Below are 8,823 nucleotides of genomic sequence, written 5' to 3'. Positions count from 1 at the left end.
GTTGCTAGAGCTTGAGGTTCCTTCAAGACCTGCTTTGTGGTGCTGCTGGTGTATACACCACTTGAGCTTGAGACTGTTAGATCTTGTCATCTGGCTGACGATTGGTGACTTACCGTCTATTTGCTGCCTGTGGTTGGACTGCATGCATTTCTCTATGGAACATTCAGCTGTCTGCCTCCTTGATTTTGAACCCAGAAGCCCTTGTGAGTTGTAGGATTTCCAGTATATTAGCTATTTCATGGAAGTGAGTTGAACTGAGCCATCTGTACTGCTGTGTGGAGTGATTAGCTGTTAAATTCCTTCTTGCTATATAAGCATCATGTGTTCTATGGTGATAATACACTGTACACATGTTCTACCCCACCCCCTCTTCATACAAGGGAGCTCCAAAGCGAAGGCTTGAGAGTTTCCAGACTATCCAATGACTGTATGCATTTGTAATTTCTTACTAGATCTGTGAATTTCTTTGCTTTTGTGATTTATTTCTACAAGCCAATTGTTTCCCATATGTCACCTAAGTTACTTTTTCCAATATCATCTAATCTCTAAATTAAGAATTAGGCTAAAAGATGGGGAGAGGAAGTGTTCAATTTTAGACTTTTCAAAACACAATCTCTCCAGCATGACTGTCTACTTTAGAGGGATGGGATCGATATTTAATTATCTTGAATCTGAATTATCACGAATGACAGGTAAACTCCCTTTTATGTAACATTTATTCAATATATTCTTTACAGATTATATATTTTGGTAGGAAGATCCTATAGTCAGAGTTCAGTATATGAATTTAGTTTCATGTCTGCCCCCTTCATTTTTCATATGGCCTAAATGTACCTTACTATGAGAAAAATAGCACTACCTGGATAAATTGAGCAAAATATCTGTCTTGTCTTGAAGTCATTTGTAGATATGTGGTTCAGGTTCATTTTCTCTGTGAAGTTTCCTTGTACAGTCGAATCTACAAGCAGATAACAAGGATTATGTATGTCTCATGCACTGTACCAAAGAATGGAAATTTAGAAAAAAAGTAACTTAATTCGTAGGACTTTTTTCCCAGAGCAATGAGGTAGATATGCCCATTATACAAATATACATGATCTATCCCAATATGTATGCAGATGAAAGAAAGGGGAGAAAAAATATGCTTATGTGGTTGGAGTAAAACTGGCATAGATCAAGGAATATTCAAAATAAATATAATGATGTTGTTGGGACTTGAAGGATGTATGAGAGACCTAATATATATAAAAGGAATATAAATATAAAACTGTCCATTTCAGAATATGCAAGTAATGTGTTGATGCCCGAATACAAGTGAAATTAATTCTTTAGTTATTTCCTTAGATAGGGCTATTTAAAATTCAATTTGATGGCACAGAAATTGGCAGAAGCAATATTACAAGCAATTTGAATAATGTAAAGGCACAAACTTTAGTGTTTGAGCACTGAGACTTGAATGAGAGGCATATGAATGGCGCTTCCAAAATGTTTGAAAGAAAAGATAAGCACAGATTATTTACAGAGAGAAATATGTGGGATAAAATAATCTTTTAGAAAAGATAAATTTGAATAAATGTGTCAAGTGAGGGAAAACTAGAAGTTGGTAAAAGATGTTGAATGTTCTTAAGAATGAGAACATAGAAGATGGTGTGATGAACCAAACCCAAGTGGCATGGATAATAGGGTTTATCTTTGACGAGACAAAGAAGACCAGACCCGGGGTACATCGGAGTTAAGAAAAAGGGATGGGACTATGTCGCTGTAGTCAAAAGATCAGAATGACATATTGCATTGGGTAAATGTGATACATGAAATATGTTTAAAGTGTTGAAAAGCAAAAATGTTATTTTGTGAACCAAGGGGTTCCTGATCCAAGCCATGATAGCGACAATTTCTTTCCATGAATATGAAAGTTGGACATTGAGTAAGGAAGACTGAAGAAGATTCAAAGCATTTAAATTATGGCACCGGTAAAAAAAAAATATTGCAAGTAGCATGAATTGTCAAAAGAACAAACATCTTTGTTGCAAGAAGTACAGCCATAATGTTTCTTAGACACAATGATGGTGATATTTTATCTCACGGACTTTGATCATGTTCTCAGGAAAGACCAGTCCCTGGAAAGGGACATCATGCTTGTTAAGGTGGAGGGACAGCACAAATGAAAAACAATACCCTCCAAGAGCCTGATGGACACAGTGGCTGCAGCACTGGCTCCAACGTAACAAAAACCAAGAGGATGACTTTGGACCGGGCAGTGTGTTTGTACATCAGGTTGCTGTGAGTCGGAGAGGACACTGGCTCCTCACACCAAACAGAATGCGCTTGTCTAGCTGTAAAAGAAAAGTTGATTAACAAAACAAAACAAAAACCATGGTGGCCAAGTTGATTTCAAATCATAGTCATAGTAGACTTGCTCTTAAGTTTACCAAGGGTGAAATTATGGAAGCCCACTGCCTCTTCTTCATCTCATGGAGATGTTCCTGGCTTTGTTTGTTTGTTTGTGACTCAGGCAATCATATGATTTACTAAGCTGGGAATGACAAGTTCAAGGCATGACATCACATTTGTCATAAAAAATGCAATGGAATATGTTCTAGACTAATATCTATATGCCTACAGGGAGTTCAGTTACTACAACCATTATCCAAATGTCCTCTAAAGTCAATGGTGAAGAAATTGAAGAATCATAGCAGCTTCTTCAGTCTGAAATGTATCAAACGCCCAATCAAGATGCATTGATAATTTTTGGTGATTGGAATGTGACAGTTGGAATAGAGAGGATCCAAGAAACAAACAAAACCCTCACTGCCATTGAGTTGATGTTCACTCAGACCAGCTCTGCAAACAGGGTAAAGCTGCCTTTTGAGTTTCCAAGATGGTCACTCTCTTTCTTTTTTCTTCTTTTTTTCTATTTTTTCTTATTTATCCATACATACATCAATTATGTAAAGCACATCTGTACATTCTTTGCCCTCATCATTTTCAAAGCATTTGCTCTCCACTTAAGCCCTTTGCATCAGGTCCTCTTTTATTCCCTCCCTCTCTGCTCCCCCCTCCCTCATGAGTCCTTGATAATTTATAATTGATTATTTTGTCATATCTTGCCCTGTCCGATATCTCCCTTCAACCCCTTTTCTGTTCTTAACCACCTCTGTAAGTGTGAAAACCATTAGGGATTCATGCGAGAGACCCTGTTCTTGGTGAATGAAAGAAGGTTTTTCTGGTAAGAGCCTTTAAAAATATTTATTATATATATATATGCACATATATATATGTAACCAGATTATTTGTCCCTGAATATTTATTAGATCATTAACTCCAGCTAGCTCTTCTTTTAGCAAGTGAATAACTTCCTGCACTGCTCAATTTTCTGATTACAGAAATGTTTGGGTTTTTTTTTTCTGTACTGCATTTTAGTATCATCCCTGAAGCAAAGAGTGATCCAGAAGTTTTCTCCTTTCAAATGGTATGAGCACATTATGCGGACATCTCAAAGAAAGCTGAAGTACTTCTCGCCTAGCTTATTTTTAACACAATAACATGCTGTTTATATTTGTTTGCCAACTACTCCCTCCACCCAGATGTCTGTATCACATTTTTTTAAAGGCATAATGATGGATGTCCCCCTTTAACTTGGAAGGAAAAGCATGATCATCAGCACAGGCCCCAGGCTGATCCTTGTGCAGCCGGGGTGAGATGCACCTCTTCCGCCCCACCTCCTCCTACATTCGGACTGCAGCTGTCTCTCTCGTGCTCACTGCCGCTCCACGGGGCTCAGCCATTCATTGCAATGGCCTCACAGAACTCCAACTCACTCACTTATGAGACTTATTGGGGAAGTGCCCGGTTCCAATTTAGGATCAGAAACAACTCAGGATAGAGCTCCTTATCCAGACAAGCAGTTCTCTGTTCAATCTACAAGTAGATCTCTCCAGGCCTTTGGTTCTCTACCCTTGGCTAGCCTCTGCCTTTGCCTCTGCCTTTGCCTCTGCCTTTGCTCAGTTATGGTGAGCGTTACAAAACTCTTTAGCATTGCCAGTCAGTACCTGGAGCCACCCTTTTCTGACAGCAAGCCTCTTGATATAGATCAATAGATCGATCGATCGATAGATAGATACACTCTGAGTGTCCCTTAAAGTTAAGGTTCTCCTCATTATGCGTTCTAGCTGAGAAACCATGAAGTCTCTGGGCACGCTCTTCCAGCTTCTCTGTAGACCCGAAAGCACTTTCTCAGCATAGTTGCCCTTAACCTGCTCCCCCTTCCACCATGCACGCTTGAGTACTGTGATTCCCATTTGGGGGTGGGAAGGAACATTTAATGGGGCAAGTATAAAGATGCATTCAAGTTGTTAATATTAGCAGTGTGCTTCTTTCAATATTTACTCAAACATCTTGCACTGAGATCTGTTAGCTATTAACCTGGCTACTCATAAAGTAGAACATTTTTGTAAAGTTAAACGAGATGTGTAACACAATATGCTTAGCATGAACAGATTTTGGGGTATATCTGTGAAGTTAGACAAGATACTAAGCATTTTAAATATTCATTAATAGAGATGTAGTTAAACAAGGAGGAGCAGGGACATTGTGTAAAATGTCAAAATATTTTAAAAAGCACTCATGTGAATTATGTGTTTGGGTGGACTAGAGAAACAAACTCATAGACACCCATGTGTATCAAAAAGAGCTTTATATAAAAAGTAATTGTACATTAAGAAAATATCCCAACCCCATCCCGATCAAGTCCATAAGTCTGATATTAGTCCATATGTCCAGTACCAGTCTATACATTCCTCTTCAGACTCATTGGACACATACGGTGATGCCAAGTGCAGGGAGATCACAGGCCAGTGGATAGAGTGTCTTGTGGATGTGGTGGTGGTGGAAGCATCTTAGCGCAGGTGTGGGTATTGACATGGCTCCTCCAGCTCTAAGGCTCTGGCTGCCATCAGCATAGCTCCATGTGTCTTGTCAACAAGAATGTTTTGCAGGGAATGAGCCAGTGTCCCACCTCCAGTGAGCTATTTATCTTCTTAGCACCACCAAATGAGGTCATCAAGCTGCGACCTGATTGACATGTTAAACTCCACGGTTTACTCTTAAGCCTCAAACTGACAACAGATTATGTAACTACCACAAACTGATATGAAAAATCATTAAGTTAAACTTAGAGAACAATTATTAAGCTAAATAAGTGTATTATAATGTACTGAATACACTGCCACATAATTTATTCTAATGCATAAGACACAAAATGATATTATAGATTATTATGTATGTGTATCTATGTATACACAAGCATAGAAAGTAATATAAACAGATAAAGCAAAAGGTTCACAGCTAGTCATGTGCTTGGGAAATATCATATTGTAATGGAAGATGTTTTGCTACAACATTTATAAATTATAGTTATGCAAATCAGTATATATTTTAATGAAAAGGGAGAACTAATGGTATAAAGTATATAAGCAAATATTTGAACATCCATATTTTGGTTATGAGGTTATAGAAAATTTCCCCTGTATATCTATGATTTTCATCCGGTTTTTCTTTCTTTTAGTATCTTGTGCCACATTTATCTCTTAAAGAAAAAGATAATTAACATGACATAATATAATGTAATATAATATACTCTCCTTAAATGTACCAATTATATTAAGAAACTCATTTCAATTGTGGTGTTGGTAAAGAATATTTAATATACTACAAACTGCAAGAACTAAAAAAAAATCTTAGAATATAACCAGAAGCCTTAACAGTGAAATCTGGGCTCACTTCCTTTAGGATGCCATCAGAAAAGACCAGTTGCTGGAAAAAGAATGCCATGCATGGTAAAGTAGGAAAATCTTCAGTGAGATAGGGTGACAGACTAGTCACAACAAGGTACTCAAACAAACAAGAATCATGAGGATGGCACAGAGAAGGGACACATTTCCTCTTGTTATACCAGTGGTTATACAGGTGGTCGCGAGTCAGAGACAACTCTGTGATACCTTACTACCAATATCCTATTAGCTAGGGAGACGTCAGTGAGCCCTGGTAACCCTGGGGTTTAGGTATAGTGCTGGCAGCAAGGTTGTCAGTTGAAACCCACTAGCTGTTCAGTGGGAAAAGATGAGGCTACATGCTACTGCAAAGACATGCAGCCTCTGAAACATTATATATATTCACTGTGAGTGAGAACTGGATCAGTGGCAGTGGGTTTGAATATTGTGTTTATGAGAGGGAAATTACAAAACTCCTACACTCTTTGCCTCTTTGTTTCATCTATAAAGCATGGAGTGGAAAGCTACAAAATACTTCTGATAGTAACAAGTAAGGAATGCAGTCCACTAAAATATTGAGAAATATTACACAACTATAAAATACTACTTCACTCCTATGCTTGAGAGGTATGCTTCAGTGACGTTCAATGTTTGTCAAAGATAATTTCCCAAGCTGAAGTGCAAAGGAAAAGAAACTAAGATAAAATGAAAATAGAATTTTTAAGAACTACAGAAAATTTCTAAATGGTGTAATACATGCATAATAAGAATAATGGTTTTAAAAAGTAATGAGAGAGAAGAACCTTTTGAAATGTTTCAAATAATAATGTTACTAAAGTTTCCAACATTGGTGACAGACACCATCTAAGGATTCAGGAAAGTTCACTTGCAAAATACATTAAATAACAAACAAGCAAAAAACACCACTTAGGTTTCTTATATCATAACTGCAGAACTAAAGATAACTGCAGAACTCACGACAGCAGAGCTCTGAGAGATGCCAGAGGAAAACATTTTTACCCACAGAAAAATAATTACTTTGGACTGTTTATCAAAAACCACTTAGGAAAAAGCACGTGAAATGACATATTAAAATTTCAAGAGGGAAATGCACAGGTTTCAATTACATATGCAACAGATTATCCCTTGAAAATAAAATATAGTCTTTATCAGACAAGCTAATGGAAGGATTTCATTGCTTAGCCCTGAAAGAAATTTCAAAATAAATTCTTCAAGGAGAAAATAACACCACTGGTCAAATAGTGAAGACTGCCCAAGAAACTGAAGAGACATCAATGGGCCCTGATGTCTTGGAGGCTATGCATTGTGCTAGAGTGTTAGAGAAGGAAATATAGTTAATTCCTCTTATCTTAATTGATTTAATAATTGTAGAAGTGGCAAGAGTAATAACAGTCACAATGTATTATAGGATTGCAGTATATAAAGAAGGGAAATTAATGATGGCACTATTGTAAGAGATGGGAAGGAAGAGTTAACACTTGGTGGTAGGGTAGCTACATTACCCACAATGTGTTCTACTGTTGTCTAAAGTTGTAGATCTTTATTGCCAACTTTGGGGCAACATTTTAGACTTTTCTGGGGTAGACTGAGACTGTAACCCTCCACCGGAGTACAAAGCCTCATCTTTCAGCTGTCCTTGTGCTTCCCAGCTGCTGACTTCGCTGTTCTCTGCTCACCAGCTGACCGCTGTCCCACCAGGGCACCTAGCTGAAACATTAACAGACAAACAAACAGGAAAACTCATTGTCATCCAGTCAATTCTGACTCATAGAGAATCCATATCACAATAGAACTACCCCTCTTTATCTGAGACTGTAACTCATTAAGGTAGCAGAAAGCCCCCTCTTTATCCTGTGGAAGCACCCTGATGGGTTCGAACAACTGACCCTGATGTTGGCAGGATAACACAAACCTGATGTGCCACAAGGGCCCCAGAGTTCCCTAGGTTAAACATAAAGGGATGGAGAAAGATATAATATGTAACACTGAAAAGATAAGAAAATAAAGAGAAAAGAGCAATAGAAGAAAAATATTGGCATTGATAAATTAGAAAAAAGTCAAGAAGGAAAACATTAATACATTCTAATTTTATTCTCTAGTTAGAATTTTCTATTAACCACCCCCCATTATTTCACTTTCAAGAGAATTTATTCTTCAGAGCAGATTTAGTTGTACAGAAATATTTTCTAGAAATTATAGAGTTGTTATAAAATCCCTACTATTCTGTTTATTAACACCCTGCATTAGTATGATACATTGGTGACAATGTATGAGCCAATATGGATGATGTGTTACTATTAACTGAAGTCTGTATTTTAATACGAGGCTTCCTTTCCATGTTGTGCTGTTCTGTCGGCTTCGGAAGGAACACAGTGTCATATATTTCCAGCCGAGTGTCCTGCAGAACAGCTCCTCTGCCCTAAAACGCCTTGTGCTCCACCCATCCGCTGCTTTCCCTTTTTCTGCACCCTTAGTAACAACGGACTTTTCACTACGTTTTCCAACACTGCCATGTAGATCCAACTTTTCTCAAAAGCAACAAGTGAAATAAGCCGGGTGACCCCCTGTGTCACAGAATAGATTACCCCAGACGTTTCTCGCCTGTAAGCATCACCACGGCAGATCACAAAGCCATCCTGTGGGACCTCTGGATGGGTTTGGATTATCACTGATTTTCTAGTAATCGAGTGCATCACCCAAACCCCTTGTTGTCCAGTTTGTTCAGACTCGTAGTGACCTCATTTGTTCCATGTGGATTCTGAGGCTTTCCGATTTTACAAAAGCAGACTCCTTGGCCTTTCTCCCGAGCAATGCCTGCTGAGCGCCGCATGCTCCCTTGTGGTCAGTCGTCCGTGGTTAGCCTCGTCTGCCCACCGAAGTCGTATGCGCCACCCTCGGAATCATCTCCCTTGGCAATATACGTCTCCTTCAGATCTTTTATGAGCTTTAGGGGGCATTTATATTTTTGCTGAAAGATATTCAAGGAGCCCTTGGGTCACACATTGGGCTGCTAACCACAATGTCAGCAGTTCAA

Source organism: Tenrec ecaudatus, chromosome 14 (assembly GCF_050624435.1).
Source record: "Tenrec ecaudatus isolate mTenEca1 chromosome 14, mTenEca1.hap1, whole genome shotgun sequence".
Classification (NCBI taxonomy): Eukaryota; Metazoa; Chordata; class Mammalia; order Afrosoricida; family Tenrecidae; genus Tenrec; species Tenrec ecaudatus.
This window is presented reverse-complemented; position numbering follows the sequence as displayed.